The 18926-nt window shown below is 35.3% G+C and overlaps 1 pseudogene; it reads right to left on the bottom strand.

Annotated features, from left to right (window-relative positions):
- Positions 1 to 212: 212 nt before the first annotated feature.
- Positions 213 to 13982, bottom strand: LOC133290411 (glucose-6-phosphate 1-dehydrogenase, cytoplasmic isoform-like; annotated as a pseudogene).
- Between the last annotated feature and the right edge of the window lie 4944 nt (positions 13983 to 18926).

Below are 18926 nucleotides of genomic sequence, written 5' to 3'. Positions count from 1 at the left end.
CAATACTGCTAAATGAACTTTCATAGTCCATTTCTTTTGCATTCAGAGACAGATCATGTTACACATCAAACTACTCGTGCTTGTTCAATTGCTTGATACACCAACCCATTAGGAGAAAGTCTTGTTCTAAGTGAATATTCTCAAACTTTATTGAGTGTAAGCAACTAAATATCCTCAAGCAGTGTAAGCTAGTATGTATGACATTGATCTTTCTACAATGTAGGAGGGATCCATATATAACCATGTGTTTGAACATAACCAGCTTTTTCTAGCAATGCATCAGCTTCTGCAGGACCTCTGCTTCCAGGTTTGTAAGGGATTGGCTTGAACTCCCCTTTATCAATGCGGTGCAAAAGTGGGGTGAAGATCTCCCAAGATGCCTGATAAGAGATAAAAAAAAAAAAAACAACTATTAAAGTTGTGAATCAAGACCCTTTTGCAATAGTCTAAGAAGCATGTAATGATCTTTACCTTCAACTCATCTCTGCGAACAAAATGCTGCTGATCACCTTTAATTCTGTAAAACATATTCCAATTCCCATTACAGTTCATTCAAATCTATTTCTTTCAAATAACTGAACTGATTGCTAAGTAATTCATGTAATCCAAATTCTTCTATCTATGCTCTTTAGCACCTTGAGACGTTTATATATAGAAACAACTAACAAGCCATAAACATGGACTAGGAAAAGTAGCATACGTGTCAAGAATTAGACGTTCATAAGCCTCTGGAATGGTTATGCCTTGATAGCGTTGCCTATATGACAAATCTAGTTCACTTTGAACTGTGGACATCTCCAGTCCAGGTTGCTTGACCTGCATGAGACATTGAATTTGTCAGTCCAATCTCAGAAACATCATTTAATTATTTTAGCATTTTATGGCCATATCTTAACGAATTTAAGATATAAATTTCTTTCATTATCTAGCAAAGTTGCCATTCACTTTAAGAAGAAATTGATTCCAAACAGTCGTGAGAAATACATATTTAGTTTACATTTTTCAATATATAAACACCAAATGTCCTAATTCCTATACAGAAAAACACTTTTCATTTAGTTAAAAAAAAAAAAATTCCCAAATGACACATATAGGGAACTGTCAGAATCAGAGGTAATCAAGTCAAACAAATGGCAGAATAGTTTTCATTAAGGGTTATCAGAATGATAGACATTACCGTAAGCTTCATATACATAGCTTCTGACGGTTGCAAGCGTATAACAAACTCATTTCTTCCCTGCTTTTGACCTAAAAAGGAATAAGTTTAAAATAAGGTTTAAACATATAATATTTAGATCAAAAGGGATTTGTTATCGAGATATGAAAAAATACATGCTAGCTAATATTTATGTTCTTTGTCAAGGCATCCATACTGTGCCAATAAAGAAAAGGTTCCTCCGGCTTGTCACCTTTGTTGTGATTATGGACTAAATAGATGACCCTCCTCTCAGATTTTTTTTTTTTTTTTTAATTTCCCCAGTGATAAGATAATTTTATGTACACAACCAAATATTTCAATTCATACTTTCAAAACAATAAAAATAAAAATCCAACTAGATTGTGCTGTCACAAAAAATGCCTTATCATTCAAAGTGATGACTTGCATACTATACCCGATTCTTTATTAAAAAATATATATATCTGAATCCAATTTCATGTTCAACATTGATGTATAGACAGCAAAAGATGCATGATAAAAACATGTACTAAAGAGAAGTCACCCAAATATCGAAAAGGTCTGGTGCCATACACTTGAAAATATCACCAGGGACATCCTTGAATTGAATCCGTATCTCTGCCTTTCGAGAATTTAGGGCCTTCCCAGCTTTTAGTATGAAAGGAACACCTGACACCAAAAAGAATTTTGGTGTGAAAATGTCTCAATTGTGATTTATTTGATCAAATGAGCATAAGTCTATAGCAGAGAATAGACAATAAGACACACACACACACACAAAACCAGAATGAATATCAACTATGCATTATTTTCCAAACATCCAGCATAAATATGTCAAAGAGAGGTCTGAAAAATTCCCCCATACCCACAAGGCAAATTACTTTATTTTTCATGAAAAGAATGCTGGTGTTTTTGTTTTTCTCATACCCTCCCATCTTTCATTGTGCACTCGCAGAATAACAGTTGTAAAAGTTGGAGTGTTGGAATGGTCTGGTACGGTTGGGTCATCTTTGTAGCCTTCATATTGTCCTAGAACAACCTCATCATCTTTAATAGGAAGTACTGATTCAAGAACCTGCATTTTTCATATCAAACCAGAAAGTGGTATAGAGGCAAGCTGGAGCTCAAAGCTAAAATCCTTGGCAAACATAAAATTGCAACATGTGAAGTTTAGAGTTATCAGTTATAAAAATGTCCACCTTTGCTGCAGTTGTGAGTATAAATTATAAACAAAAAATGGAGGTAGATGTTGATACTAACATTGATTAATTCATATCAGGATTAGAAAGATAGAATTAAATGACAGCAGAGAGAGAGAGTAATACTCTCCATGCAAATTAATGGGAAAGAGACAAACCTTCACTTTCTCATCCCGAATGTGCTCAGGTTTGAGAGAAACAGGTTTTTCCATAGCAACCAAGCAAAATACCTAAGTTCGCAGAAAAACAATGAATAAGACTGACATATTAGGCTGATAAATCTCTGATGTGAAACAATTAAGTCGTCATATGGCTGTTTAATAGGTCTTATTTTGTAAAGAACCATTTCAACCCAATAGCTTAAGCTTTTGGGTTGAATTGGTTCTTTACATGGTAACAGAACCTCGGTGTCACGGGTTCTGAACGTGTCGGAACGTGTCGGTGTCCGACACGTATCCAACGCGCAAATTTTTTTAAAATCACGTGTCGGTGCTACACAGCTATTTAATTAATAATTAATTAAGTATTGTGGAGTTTCTTAGCACAGGTAAGTGAGCCTGTGCATTCTCCATCCTTCAAACTCAGTGGGCTCTCGTATAAGGGGGCGTGTTAGATATATATAAGATCATTAATGTAGCCTCACCTAATAGCTTAAGCTTTTGGATTGAATTGGTTCTTTACATATTTGGTTGAAAAATGTCTCGCATAACAAGGTTGAAGAATATAATACCCCAAACTTAAGCATTTAATTGATTAATTTTAATTAAGTAATTAAGTATGTATTAGTGAGTAAAATTAAGTATAGGGCTTAATTAAATGAATTTGAGTCACTTTGGAGTTAAAAAGTGTACTCAGTGGAAATTAAGGGGTATAAATGGGTACTGGCGAAAATGCCCAAAATATAAAAATAAAAATAAAAATATTCCTAGAATAATATTCCAGACTTTTGGGTAAAGTTTGGTAATTAATGGAGTTGAATAGATAGATGAACCAATACCCGCCTGATTCCACTTAAATTATGTTAAGTGAAATAACAAATAGAAAACCCTTTCTCCCTTCCCCAAACCGTCGAGAAACAGAAGCCAAGGAAAGAAGAAGAAGAGGAAGAAGAAGAGAGGGAGAGGGAGAGGAAAACCTAGGGTGAGCAATCTTTCACCAATTTGGTTGATTCAAAAGCCTAAATCACTCTAAATCTTCCCCTCTTTCATAATCCAAGCTTGGTTCTTAGTGGGGAGTGTTGTGTTGTGAGATTTTTCCTCTCAAAGTTCCGCCCCTTTGTGAGAGTTTGGGGTTTTGGGAGCTTCAACCTCCATTGGAGCTTGAGGAACACTAATTCCTCTATTGTGTGATCATTGGTGGTAAGTTTCCACTCTTTTTCACATGATTCTTGGAGATTTGCATGAGTTTAGGGTTAATGAATAGTGTTTTAGGGTTTTTATGAAATGTTGAGTAGATTGGCTATGTTCAAGGAAGAATGAGGCTTAGAGTATGTTGTGAAAAATGCTAGGGGTAGAAATGAGTTTATAGTGTTATTTTAGTATGCTTTGATGTTTGGAGAAATCTAGGCTTGGAACTATGGATTTCCTTGCATTGTTAGCATTGTTTGATTGTATTCCTTGTGTTGATAGGATTGAGGCAAGAGGACCAAGTGGAGTGACCAACCCTTGGGGTTGTGTGCAATTGAGGAAAGCTCAAGAGCAAGGTAAATGTAACATCCCCGTCTCGAGCCGGTTCAATTAACATACATATGATACAAACAGAAACAGCGGAAGACTTAACTTACGAAAATACGAACTAACTTTTTACTTAATCATATTAAGTCATGAGTGGGTGGTTCTTTGTTCAACAAATCCCCACAAAATTCCATATATTCACTTAGTCTTAGGATAGTCCCAAAAGGCCTTTAGAACACTCATTACTCCTCTTAGCACCTAAAAGCCTATTTTTCCCAATTTAAGGCCGAATGCCCATTACAAAGGAGCTATAAGATTTCTCTTTGTCTAGTGCCTAAACCCAAGCTTAGCCACCTATATAAATTATTTTACGCATATAAGTATCCTCACTTTGCGAAACAATATCTCCGAACATATACCTCATTTGAAAATGGCCAAAACTCATTTTAAGGCCATACAAAGGAGCTACCTTATTTTCTTTTTTATTTCACCAAAGCGAAGGTCCATACACCTTAGAATATCATTCCACGCATAAAAGTATGCTCGCTTTGTAAAACAGTAACTCATAGCACATACTTCCTTTGAAAATGGCTAAGAGGCACATAAAGGAAATCATGCCAACTTCATGATTTCAATGCTTTACTCCATCAAATTCAAGCTTATCACACACCTCTAATCCAAGATTTGTTAATTGATATATACGACACTGTTCATCTCTACAATACTATTCATGTATGCGTTACTATTCACGTATACGACACTATTCAAAAATACGGTATTTTTAATTTTCCAAAATACATTTTCACCGTTAAAATTCTCATCTAAACACTTTTCTCAACATGAGCTAAACCTGAATTAAGCTCTAACATGCTCAATCAATCCAAATTTTTAAAATGAAAACCTATATTCAATCTTTCTCAAAACTCAAAGAAAACAAAGATTTCTTAACATGAACTTACCTAGAATGAAGGGAGAAGCTTGCTTCAAGCTCCCATGGCTTCAAGCTCCATCAAAACCCATATTTTCCATGAAATTCGAATTCTTTGGGGGAGAAGATCTCTCTCTACAGTGAACCCCACTCAGAAATACTGGTACCAATAGATTCCTCTCGAAATTTCTCACAGGTTTGGCTTTGGAACGGAGTGATTTGGAGGTCTCTAGCTCAAGTTATGAATTTTGGAAGAATTTTAATCAAAATCTCCATTTTCATTTTCTTTCCTTCGTTCTCTCTGTCTCGCGTCCGTAAAGAGAAGGGAACAGTGACTCCCTTGAGTCACTTATATAAATTCATTATACTAGCGGGTATAAGCTCATCTATCTACACACCTCCATTCATTACCAAACTTTAACCAATAGACTAGAATATTTTTCTAGTCACGTTTCTATTTTTACTTTCACTTTTAGATAACTTTATTTATCCGCATTTTTTACCTCTTAACTGTCATTTTAACTCATTTTTCACCAAAAGTGACTTTATTTCTTTTTCTTTGTAATTATCCTTCAATATTAAATCCATAATAAATGTGAGGGTCATTATAGTAAACCTTTGGACCTTGTGGTTGATCCTATTGAGTGTTCCACCATACTCCATTGAGGAGAAATGGTTTATGAGATGTGATATGTAATTATGATGGTAATTGTATGCTCATGCATTGATTCATGCATTGATACATGTTATGATTGATTGATGATTATTGGTTGATGTTTGATTGTTTAAGAGTAATTGAGGAATGGTTATAGAAGTAGCAATAATGAATGAGGTAAGGGTTGAGGATTGTGATTGAGGTTATGAGTGATAGTATTATGATGAGGATAATTGGTAGGAACTTCCCTTAGAAACAGCCCTATGTGGATCTCCATGTGGTTAGAGCCTAAGAGGAACAGCCCTATGTGGATCCCTCTTGGAGGTTCCTAGATTGAGGAAAGGACTTCCCTTGGAAACAGCCCTATGTGGATCTCCATGTGGTAAGAGCCTAAGAGAAACAGCCCTTAGTGGATCTCTCTTGGAAGTCCATGTGATGCTTGCTGATAAGAATGTGTTAAGCTATTATGATTATGTGTACATCAAAAGTGAACCTTAGGGTGGAGTGATCTCCAAGGACCTCTGGTTTACTGTGATATATTCGTATATCTCACCCCGTGTTATGGGGACCCCCTTTCAGGTAAGGAAGCTGCAGGAGCCTCTGATGGCAAGTGGCCTTCTTTGCAGTAGATCATGCATGAAGAAAATGATGTTTTGAGATCATACATGTTATTTTGTAGATTTACATGTATAGGATTGATCATTGATAGCATTGACGTATGTATATCTCGTTATATTTGATGGACTTAGCCTATGATCATGCCATTGGATATCTCTTTTGTTGATGAGAGCCAAGGGATGGTCATAGCCTTTTGTAGCTAAGTTCCCCGTTATGTAATTAAACTTGTGTAATGTTATTTACTTCAAGGTTATGAATGCATGATGAATATTGGAAATGTTGAGCTGAATTGTCTATTAGGAGCTAAGCTGTTAGATTGGGAAACGTTGAGAAAACAAAGGTTATGCTGCCCAATTTCCGTTAAATCAAGGATGAGAGGATGAGAGTTAAGCAATGATATAGGGATATCGCAAGCTTGTTAAATAGGTTGTAAAATGTGTAGGATTGATTCCCCAAGAAAGATACATGAAAAATATGAGTATAGGAAATTGCCCATAAGAGGGGGCTTAAGCCTGCAAATGGAGACTTAAGCCTGTGATGCACCTGTGAAGACCAAAAGCTTTCTGCCGCCTGGGGCTTTAGCGCCCAAAATGGGGGCTTAAGCGCCCAGGTAGCGCGCTTAAGCGCCCTGGAGCGAGCTTAAGCGCCCTTGGTGGCCAAAAAATGTGAATTCCTTCTGTCTGTGGGCGCTTAAGCTCCCTGGAGCGCGCTTAAGCGCCCTGCCCGCGTAGTTTTTCAACATACACCTGAGTTAGCAAAATTGTCATAACTTGAGCTACAAAGCTCCAAATGAAGAGCGGTTTGAAACCACGCGTAGCTAACGAAGAGATCTACAATATAGTAGAAGTTGGGAAATAAATAAGAAGTAAATTAATGGTTTAAAAATGGAATAAGAACATGATGTTAAGCTTGGTTTATCTGATTCCGCAAAGTAATATGGTTATGATCACGCAATTGGGCATTATAAATTCGGCATGTTTTAAAACGAAAAATTTAACCGGATTTTAATTGAACCCATGTGATTGTAACTGCGCTTAATATCATAATGCGATGTTAACAAACCGGTTCTAGAACGGGGTGTTACAAAGAAAATGTGGATATTGCTAAACTGCAAAGCGTGTTCAACTCCATCAAGAAAGTATTAAGTTTTCAAATCACTGATCACATGAAGATTTAAGTGCACTTAGAAGTATTCCTGGGGCCTGTTTGAAATTCAATTCAATGTTTAAAATGAAAAAATTCAGAATTGAAAACGATTTACTGTTGTTTGCTCAACATCAACATCACCTCTATCCCAAATTAATTGGATTAGCAGTTGATAAATCCAAATGAAAAGTAAAAAAAAAAAGATTGAGCGAAAATAAAAATAAATAAGAGGGGAAAAAGTAAATAAAATAGAAAGATAAATAAATAAATAAATAAAGGGAAAAAGACTAAAAAGGGACATCTCTAACATGGGGAAAAAATAGATCTATTCCTACACAATCCTAATAGCTTTCCTCCACTCCGTCCTAAGACACACTATACGTCAATCTATTTCTCATTCCATTAAGTCTTGTTGCACTACTTTTCTCCAAGTAAGTTTCGGCTGACCTCTTCCTCTCCTCGCATCTCTTGGTAACAATTTTTTGTTCTTACGAGAACATCTGGGGTTTTCCAATAATATGATCAAACCATCTCGATCTATGTTTTATCATCTTTTCATCCACCAATATTACTGCTATATTTCATTAAATATCTTCATTTCTTATCTTATTCATTATTGAATGACCACACATCCACATTAACATCCTCCTTTCTGCTACTCCCATTTAGTGATAAAGTGGTAAAAAAATTCAACACAAGGGAGGTCACTAAAATGTACTCAGCGACAAATCTTGCTTTATTTAAATCTTTGAATGGAAAAAATTTCTTGTAGTGTAGCCTTATTTACTTTTTAAATGCTAATATTTTCCTTTGAAACACCTTCAGCTCTTAAAATGATTTTTTTTTCAAACATTGCAAATACAATGCTTAAATATTCAGCAGAAAAAAATTTAGTTTAGTGCAGAAGTTTCGGTGCTAACCTATTTAGCACCGACACGACACGTCAATTAGGGGTGTTCATCAACCGATCCAAACCGCGGTGACCGAACCGAAAAACCGAATAAACCGAAACCCGAAAAATCGAAACCCGAAAAAAAACCGCAAAATTTAATTGGATTGGATCGGTTTTTGGATGGGTTAGTGAAAACCGATCCAATCCAAACCGATCCAATGATTCCCCAACCTTACCATCTACCTATTTGGGCCTTTCTCCAATCATAGCCCAAAAACCATATAGCAAAATTCTAAATTCAAGACCCATTAACCCATCATGTTGGAGAAAGTGGATTGTGCTTGATCTATGTTATGCTTTTACTTTTTTTGATAAGATACATAATATATTTTTATTACATGGGTTATTGTTGTACAGCAGCTCCTCTATAGGATGAAAATTTGGGTTACTTCGTATTTTAGGCAACCATATTATAAATTTTTTGTTGGAAGTAAAAGATGATAATTTAACTTTTTGTTGTACAATACTTCTAGATTGCACAATAATTATCATACAAACTTTACGAAGCCGATACATACAAAAGATATGTTATTTGCACAATAATCATTATACAAATCTTAGGCTTTTAAAAAAACCGAAAACCAATCTAATCCAAACCGAATAAAATTGGATTGGATCCGATCGAATTTGGAAATAAATTCAAACTGAATGGATGATTACATGATTAAAACGAAGGAATTGGATCTGATGATTTTCACTTCTAAAACCGATTCAATCCAGACCGCGAACACCCCTAACGTCAATCCTAAAAAAAATGGATTTCGACACGTTGGGATACGTTTTAATATTAAATAATATTTTTAATTTATATAGTGTATATTTCATTTAATATTCAATAATTTAACAAAAAAATGAAACTAAATTAATAATACCCATCAACATGTTATCTTTCAGCTTTCCTTTCCAAAACAAAACCACATAAGAAAAATTGGTTCAAAGTCGGAATCCAAGGCGTTACATAAAGGGAGAAAAAAAAGGGAAAAAAGAACAAAAATCTTATGTAACCAATGGCAACAACAGCAAAAAATTCATTGACACCCAATACCAAGAATCGTAGCAACGTTCTTCACAAAAGGCAAAAACATAAACTAAAAGAAAAGGAACCAAATCTAAAATTATTTACAGAATACATTGTAAAACAAAAGAACATCAAGAACACAATGAAACGTTATAAAGGTGGAAGCTTCAAAAAAAAAACAGGAACTAGGATGAGAGAGAGATCATATCAGAGAGAGAGAGATCAAAGAGAAGGAGATACACAACGATGGTGCTGAGATGATCTATTATCTACTTAAGGGGGAAAAAGAAGGGAGAAATTGATATGATCAAGTGGAAGCTTTATTAATATATTTTAATTTTTAAAAAATATAATATTTTTACGAAAATGCCATTTGACCGTGTCGGAACGTGTCAGACACGTTCAAATTCGTATGTCGAAATGATCAACGTGTCGGGAATGCTAACCGCAAGTCAGACACCGTGTCGGACCGTGTCAGCGTGTCGGACCGTATCAGACACGACACTCCCTGATTTTTGGAGGGTCCGTGCTTCCTAGGTGCTAACTGCTAATGCTTTTTGTTATATCAAACATACCATTAGTATGATTAAAAGTTTGGAGGGGTGTGAATTTAAGCAATATTGTTGTATCTGATTATTGGACAGAAGTATCTATTTTACATTTCAACATGGTGATATCAATGTCAAAATATATGAAATCCATTTCATTGTAAAATGAAGGCCTCACCTGCAGCAGATGGTTTTGAATTATATCTCGAATAATTCTGCCAAACAAAAAGTAGTACATTAATGATTATGGTTTTCCAATCGTAATAAAAGAAAAGTATTCCAAAATACACCAAGTAAAAAGCTTTAAATATTGACAGATACCGAAAAATGCACATTAGAAGACTATAAATATCATCAACAAAAGTAAAATTGGTAGACACAAACTTGTTTTCTCAATATCACTTCATTTCAGAACATATTACAGCCATGGCTTGTCATTAAACAACTTAGTTGAACAAAATGATTTAAAAAAAAAAAAAAATTACTATACATACCCATACTGATCAAAATATCCACCTCGACCTTCAGTTCCAAAATCTTCTCTGAAAACTATCTGCCAAAGAAAAAACAACAAAATACTCAATTTTAAAATGGTGGCATATCAATGATTGGTAATGTAGTAGTTGAATTAGGTAGTAATAGACAGATCATGTAAATTTTCACATGGCCATGGAGAAAAGAGTTGACACTTGACAAATATGATAAGACAAACTATGAAGCATGAATTGTGTGAAGTCCAACTAATAGTGCCTTCTCTGATTTCAATAGTATAAGTATAACTGAAGTTTAACCCTTAACCTAATATAACTTTGACAACACGCTTTCTCACCTGCACATTAGAAATGTTGTCACGGTTCCAAAGAGGCAAGAACAAGCGATTTGCAAAACGAAGTACTAACTGGCAATGTAAGTCAAATGAAGAGGGGTTAGGCAGAGTTTACGAAGCAAGCAAGAAGTAAGCCAATATGTATTCATTCACTACCATATTCTGCACTAGTTCTTTCCCCAAGTAGTGATCAATACGATAGATCTGAGGTTCTTCAAATAACTCTCCAATCTGGGTACTGAGTTGCTCTGCAGATTCTAGATCCTTACCAAAAGGCTTCTCAACAACAATACGTGTCCACCCACCAAGATCAGCTACAAAATGGAAATAGATGCATCCATCAATAAACAATATTAGATATTCTGGATTATTTTTTATTTTATTTTTTGTAAATGATATTCTGGATTATTAACAGGAACCATAACATGAAAAAGCAATTAGGAAAATATGACATGCTCTTTCAAAATGTTAATGTATATGTTCTAAGAAGAAATGAGACTGATGAAAACTTGAGATCGGTTTCGTTGATGCTATCTATCTAGCAGACTTTCAAGTTTATTTCAGAATTATTTCTTTTAACTTCAAACACCAAAATATTACACAGCCACCTATAATTATGCAGTGAATCTAAAATCTAAGCAACAGATTTCAACCACTGGACGCAGCTATACCTCGTACATTGACAGCAGTGATTTCAATACAGCTCCAGTTTTATCAAGAAAAAGATCCCCAAGAAAGCAAACAAGTAATCTAAATTTTAGATTTCATATAAAAAGGAGAGAACAGCTTAAAGTGGATTCTGAAGGGCATCCTAGACTAGTTGTCAGACAGAGAATGACTCCTAACTGGTGCTACGCTAAGTACACAAGGTTTCATATTTTTTCCCAGCTAAGGATCTTTATAAGAACATTTACAAACAAATGTTAAAAAGTTCATATCAAAACAAGGGATCATAAATCTTACATTTATTCATGCAACAAGTCTTGATCATCTTGCAAACTGATGGATAAACTGAAGGAGGAAGGGCAAGATAGAAAAGCCTTCGGGATGAACCCTCTACACTTTTTGTCAAAGATTCATGCTCCGAAATCTCTTTATCCAACAAACGGAAACCATCCTCAGAATCATAGGAGCCACTTACATATTTGATCTAAAGGGAAGAGAAAGGGAAAAGGATAATAAACATTTGGCCAATCAGAAGAGTAAACTTAGTGAGAGGTTTGCAGAAAATTATAAATTGATTCAAGACAGCCAATGCTAACCAGATGCTAAAAATCTGATACATCCTCCAACTGCGAAGGGGAAGCATCTTTGTCCTGAACAAGATAGCTGCATATCAAATCACAACCAATTTCTTATCATTTATTATACTTAAAAGCAGGTCAAACAAGCAGAGATGATACTAGTAAGATATCATGAAGTACATTATAGAATAACTATGACAGAAGCAGCAAGCAAACGCATGACATGACAATCATAGAACAAACTTCAGAGTAACTTTTTTAGCTAATATAAACATAGGGATCCAGGAAAAATACTTGGCTATTCATTTAAATAATCAACAGGATATTATTAGAATTATTAACACGTTCTCCTTACGTAAAACAAATCAACAATTGTAAAATAGCAGAAAGAAACTGATTTTCATGGATTTTAATTATTTTAACAAAATCTCACCCATGTAAGCGGTCTCTTAATTCTTTATCAGAGATTTTTGTCCTTGCATAGCCAAAAATACAAACTTCACCTGGTGGTAGGAATCCCTGCAAATAAAGCCAACAAAGTTCAGAAAAACTATTGGTTCCTTTAAGAGAAACAAACTGCTTCTAGAATATGTTCCAGGTAATCTTCCAAGAAAAAGTTGAATTAGGAAGAGAGATTGACTCAGATTATCAAGGAGAATATATGAATACCAACAACCAAAGCCTTTTCCCAGTAGGTGGGGTTGGCTACATGGATCAAACTTTCTGTCATAAACTAATTGTTCAGAGAGACCACTTAAATCTAAATCCTTTTTAATGGTTTCACTTTTACATCTAAATTCTGCCTATGTTATGCTTCGTTTAAATCTTTACATAGCCGGGCCCAAGCCTGAATATTAGAGGAGGGTTGTGTTAGGCAGTCAACATCCAATGTAAAACTTCGTTGAATCTGTATGACATGTAGAATATATGAACAGGGGGAAAAAATATGAACCAGTGCCACATTCCATTAAGGGTTTCTCATTGGTCCATTAATTGTTCAATGATCATCTATATCAAATCCTATTTTGTTTTTGTGATATCACAAACTAGTTACCATGATCCTTTATTTAACACAAATTTGAGGCTATCAAACCTGCCGATATAGGTGGAAGAGTGCTGGAAATGTCTTCTTCTTAGCAAGATCACCAGAAGCACCAAGCACGACAATGGAGAGTGAACCATTTTCAGGTGCATTTTCTAGATCTCTTGATAGAGGAGACTCATTTCGAAAGCTAGATCTTTTTTCAACGTGCCATGAACTTGATTCCATCCTCTAGCAACACCAAAATGCAAGAACTGCTTTTCCAATATATTGGTATGATCCACAGAAGCTTGTATCTAGTATCATATAAATACATTAGAAGCAAACAAATATCCTATAATGATGTTAATGACACAAAGTAAATTGGAACATAATGAGTACTCAGAAAGCAGTGGAAATGCCACTAACTCCCCAGAACATGCAATCACACTATGAATTCCTACATTAACACATCAAACCATCCAAACACAGTGCTTTTCGGTTTAAGCAAATCAAATCTCAATTAAAACAAAATAAATAGACAAAAAAACAAAAATAAAAATAAAAATATCCCATCAAATAATTATGATTGAAAACATTAACCCCCACCCCAAAAAACAAAAACAAAAAATAAATAAAGAAAGAAAAAACCAAAACTTTTAGAACAGAGGAAACAAAAAAAAAAAAAAAAAGAGTGGGGATCCAAGAACGATGAATTACAGAGCCAATAACTGAACAGGAAGATATTGAAAATTACAGAACCACCCAGAAGCGACAATCAGTAAAAAATCAAAAGCGTGATCGATTTCAGAACACGAACCTCAGTGCCTTTTCAAGGTTCGAAAACGGAACAGTTACCTCGTAATCTTTCAACAACTATCCTCCGTTTTAGTCAATCGAAAGTTGACACAACCAAAAGTCCACGAATGCTGCAGCCGCAAGTTGCAACTGCAATTTCACATTCCCCCCACCGACGTGACAATTTAGTTCATTAAATATCAGATTATTTTATGAAAAATAAAAAAATTATTATTTCATAAAACATGTATTTTTTTTCTTCTGTAAAATTAATTCATAAAATCGTTGATTTATTTAGGGACTATTCTAGTACAAAGAATGCATATTTCAGATATTATGTAATAAATTCTATTTTTTAGTGACAAAGGTGCATGTCAACGGTTTATTCTCTCTAAGTCTTTGTGAAGAAAAATAATTTTTCTTTTTTTATGTTTAGGAAGAATTCCTGAAAAATATATTCAGTGGAAAAGTATTTGTCATTTTAAATGATATAAAGTTATATCATTTTAAGAAAAAGATAAACACATAATAATTTTTTTATTTAAAATTTAAATTTAAAAAAAAATCAACCATTTTTTCTCTCATAATTTTCATTCGTTGTGTTTATCTCTCTCCTAAAATGACATAACTTGTGTCATTTAAAATGACAAACATCAAACTCATTTAATAGAGATAGTTTTTTCTTTCATATTTTAAAAATAATACTAATACTAATCGTTGCCAAAATATCAAGGTAGTATTTGGTATAAGAGATATTTTCTTTAATCGGAAAAAAAAGATTTTCAGAAATATAGTAAGAAACTTTCTTTGCTTACAAAAAAATGTTTGATAGACCAAAATATTACCAGAATTATTGACTCAAATTTACTATTCCATATTTGGTTGATTGTTAAATATTACTGGAAATTTGAGGCATTTTTACAAAAATAACCCTATCATTCCTATTTTCTTCAAAAACGATTTGCATAGGTTTTCTACATAGAGAAACGGGCCCATTGGTACCCGATTAGCGCCATGGTTCCTGTTGCGAAGGAGGTCCTCTAGCCATGAATGTTCTCATCCACGGCATTTCTACCCTCCTCAACTCCATTCCTCTCAACACCATGATTTATGAGTAACTCCATATCAATTGTGTTATAAGATGACTTATAGCAACAACAAAAGACGAATACAAATTTGGAAAGGATTATATATATATATATATGAGGACTAAAGAGGCTTTTTGACCCTTGTAACCCTTTATTAATAATTAATTATCAAATTGACCATATTTATAAACTATTTTCAAAAATTTAACCTCTAAAAAACATAACACTACTCTGTCCATGTTTGACCGTTGACCACCAAGTACACCCCTCCCTACTCGGGTATATTTTGAAAATTTATGCCTACCCGAGTAGGGAGGGATGTACCCGGAAATAATTCTTGATATCTGAAAAATTGCTTGAATTATTTACCCGGGTAGGTAGGGGTGTACCCGGGTAAATCTCGACCCAAGCCTTTGAAGGGATGCCTACCGTTGAGATTTAGTATCGAAGCTGAAGCCGTATCGTTGCTGCTGCCACCGGAATTCAAGAACCTCAAAACCAACCTCCCTGGTTCAGAGTCCTCCCAAGGGTTAACCTTATCAGAAGCACCTTCACCTTGTTTGAAATTTGCAAGAACTGGACTAGGTGCAGAACGAAAGCGAAGTAGCCCAGAATTTGGTTGTTGTTATTGGACATGATAACGGGAATTCGAATCCATTGTTAAATGCTTTTTTCTGGTTGATTTTGTCTCTGTGCAATTTGAAATATTAAAATAAAAAAGTCAAGGTGATAGGTGATATCAGAAGCTGGGGAATCAATATGGAAAATTCCGAGAGAAAAGAAAGAAAGAAACTTCCTAAAGATAGGTGGAAGAGGGTAGGCGAGGATAAGATCTTTTATAAGAAGCAACCTGTTGGGTGGTTTGCTGATGGTGGAAAAAGATAAGTTCTAATGGGGAACGTTCCTCTGTTCTAAACAGAACACAGATTCGCTCCCTTACTTCCAACCCAAGTGCGCAAGTGCACGCATCAAGTAATAAAGGGTGTATTAAGGCCCAGATTATCGTTCCCACGAGGATAGAACTCTAAATATTGTCTTATACTGTTTTATAAAGAATGAAAATGAAAAGAAAAGTTAGTGAATGAACTGTCTGGTCAAACGTTCCTTACTGTCTTGACAACGTTTCTCAGGAACAGTAAGTTCAATATGATGACAAACAATTGCTCGCTGCGTTATGTATGTGATCCTTCCTGATTAGAAGAATGTGAGATAATATTCATTGGAGTTTGATAGATAACAGCTTAAAATAAAGTATAAATATTTAAACAGAAATAACTATAATTAAGAGACAACAAGTGGATGGTTTTAAAACAGTTTAACAGAAGGAACGGATTCACTGCTCCATTCTTAAATAGTTATTTTCTCTACTCAAGACCTAGCACTTTTTGGCTTTGTCCCGGTTTCTTATCTGCCAACTCTGATTCCTCAGCTCGTGGACTAGATGGCTCACAAGTTTCCATATTCCTATGGCTCCCTTGACTCCAACAGGTACTTAGTACAGAACCTTAAAATGAATGAGTTGGCCCCTTATTCCTAAGCTGACCAGTAGTGTTTTTGTCATGACACTACCTTCCCCTAATGGCTAAGCTGTCTGAAATCCCTTCCTTATGGAAGTTCCTTTGTCAGTATGTGTTCAATTTCCATTGATACACAATGAATATAGCTTACTTAGCCAAAGAAATACAAAAAGCTTCAGTCAAGAGTTTTGAAAATAGTTCTTTAAGAGTTTTGCAGTTTATCTGTTCCACAGATAATTCAGCCTATGGCTGATATTTGAAACATAATTATTCCAATCTGAAATCCCATAGACCCGAGATTCAGCTTAGAGATAACGAATGGAACGAAAAGAAGAAACACTTATATTAAATTAAAAGACAATTTACACAAAAACAGAAAATGGAGAAGTATGGTTTGATGCTCGTGAGGAGACTTAAGGGTTGATACAGAGAAGAGAAGAGGGGTTGTCACTTAGTTACGGTTACAACTTAAATAAAACTAAGCTACTACTACTACTAGGTGATCTTCTTCCTTCAGGACTTCAATCCCTCCAGATTTCGATGATGTTTTTGTGTGTGGGACGTCCTATTTATAGGGAGAAGAGGAGTGGCAGTCTTGTAATTCCTTTGGAGCTGGGTTCTTGCGTGAAGGGACGTGGCGGTGGATATAGAGTGTAGAAGATGTGCAAATTGCTGGATGGGACAATGTTTGTTGATGATTAGCCGTTCTTTGCAGTTCTTCTCATGCCTTGCTTTCTTCTTTGGCTAATGAGAACTCTTGATTCTCTGCTCTTCACGTTTCCTGGTGCTTAGTTGGTGCACCGCCTCTACTTTTCGAAGACTTTGTATCCACGTTTCCTGCAAAATGTACAGAGGCATTAAATGAGTGGAGCAAGTGCATTAAATGTTTCTCAATCCGTTCCCCTTTTAATATATTTTAAGGAATACGTCACCATACGTTCCCCCACTGTGTTTTTGTCACAAATGTGTAAAACAAGTGATTTGCATGCTAAAGTTGTGCATCAGATGAGGGAACGTGCGGTATTTTGCCATCAAAATGGGCCTAGATGGGAACGAATTTACGTCCCATCAAACACCCCAAAACTAAACTGTTGGTTGTCCTCAAACAACTCAGAAATATTGTATTGGGCTGCCCAATTTCAAAGAATAGCTCAACAGAAAGGAACTTGAGCCAGTGAGCAATCATAAACTTTTCAAAAATGAGCTACTCTCCATAGGTAACAAGTAAGAAGAAATTGTTCCAAGATAAGTGAAGGTTGCTGATCTTCTGTCTCACTATCACTCAGGGTTTGGTGTTTGCTCTGTCCATTCCTGGATGTGATTCTTCAGAACTTCCCTTTCTGCTGTTTTCCTATGAGGAGTAGATGTCTTCCCTCCCAAGGATCTTGTGATAGGTGGGTGTATGGAAGTGTGGGGGAATTGTGGTCTTAATTGAGGGATCAAGGAACGGTTACTTTTTGTGCCTTTGAACTTTGGACTTTTCTGTTTGAGGGAACACATTTTCTTGTACCTTTTTTCCCCTCCCTTTTTTTTAAGGAAGGTTTTCTGGTATTTTCTGAATTCTTTTGAATGGTTGTTCCCTTGTTCTTTGCTTTTCTTTCTTCTGTCCTTGTTGTTCATTTTTGGATTATGTTCCTTTCCCTTTTGGTTGACCTGGTGATGTGTTAGTGACTGTGGATGGAATGGAAGTGAGTGTATGGATTTGTTTGATCCTTGTTAATGAAATTCATCTATTCTTCAGCAGTACTCACAGTATCCAGGCAAGTTTAGAAGTTTCATTGTGGTGATACCTCAGGAACGCTCTCATAAGTGAGTGTTTGGTCTTTTTCTTCGTTCCTTACCAGCTTTAGTTCACACAGATCAGCTTCCTTAAAAAATATGAGGAGTAAATTCCCTGCACTTTTTCTATTTCAAGTACTGAGAGAAAGAATAAGCATGATTAATCAGTGACTTTGTGTTTCGTGTTGTTGACTATTTCTAAATTGTACAGCCTTAATACTATAACTGAAATGTATGTACCAAGCAATTTGATCAAAAAGTATTTTTCATTGCAAAAAGTTTATTTACAAGGGAACGAAAAAAAAGAAAGAAAATAAACAATACTGAAAATAAACTAAAATTTAACAATTAGGAGGGTTTATCCTTCTTCTTTTTTGGGCTTGTGTGATCAGGAACCACCCCAAAACTACGTTCCTGGAACGGAACGTACCTTATTTGGACTTTTTGGAGTGGAACATCAGACGTCCCCTCCTTTTTGGGAGCTATGTGGTTAAGAGTAACCACCCCAAAACTTTGTTCTTTGCCAGAGAGCAAATGAATCTACTGGGTTGCCTCCCAGTCAGCGCTTAGTTTAATGTCTTTAGCTAGACATGGTACTTACCTCTCAAGTGGATTCAGAAAGAGGGATACTTTCCTCTTTTTCATCGAAGGTTTCATCATTGTATAGTTTCAACCTGTGCCCATTTACTTTGAAGGAACGGCCATGTTCTGAGCCTTGGATCTCAAAAGCTCCATTTCC

The sequence above is a fragment of the Gastrolobium bilobum genome, unplaced genomic scaffold (assembly GCF_033153095.1).
Source record: "Gastrolobium bilobum isolate Gb01-03AN ecotype WA unplaced genomic scaffold, APGP_CSIRO_Gbil_v1 utg18870, whole genome shotgun sequence".
Taxonomy (NCBI): Eukaryota; Viridiplantae; Streptophyta; class Magnoliopsida; order Fabales; family Fabaceae; genus Gastrolobium; species Gastrolobium bilobum.
The sequence above is the reverse complement of the archived record's forward strand: the minus strand, read 5'-3'. Positions and strand labels throughout refer to the sequence as shown.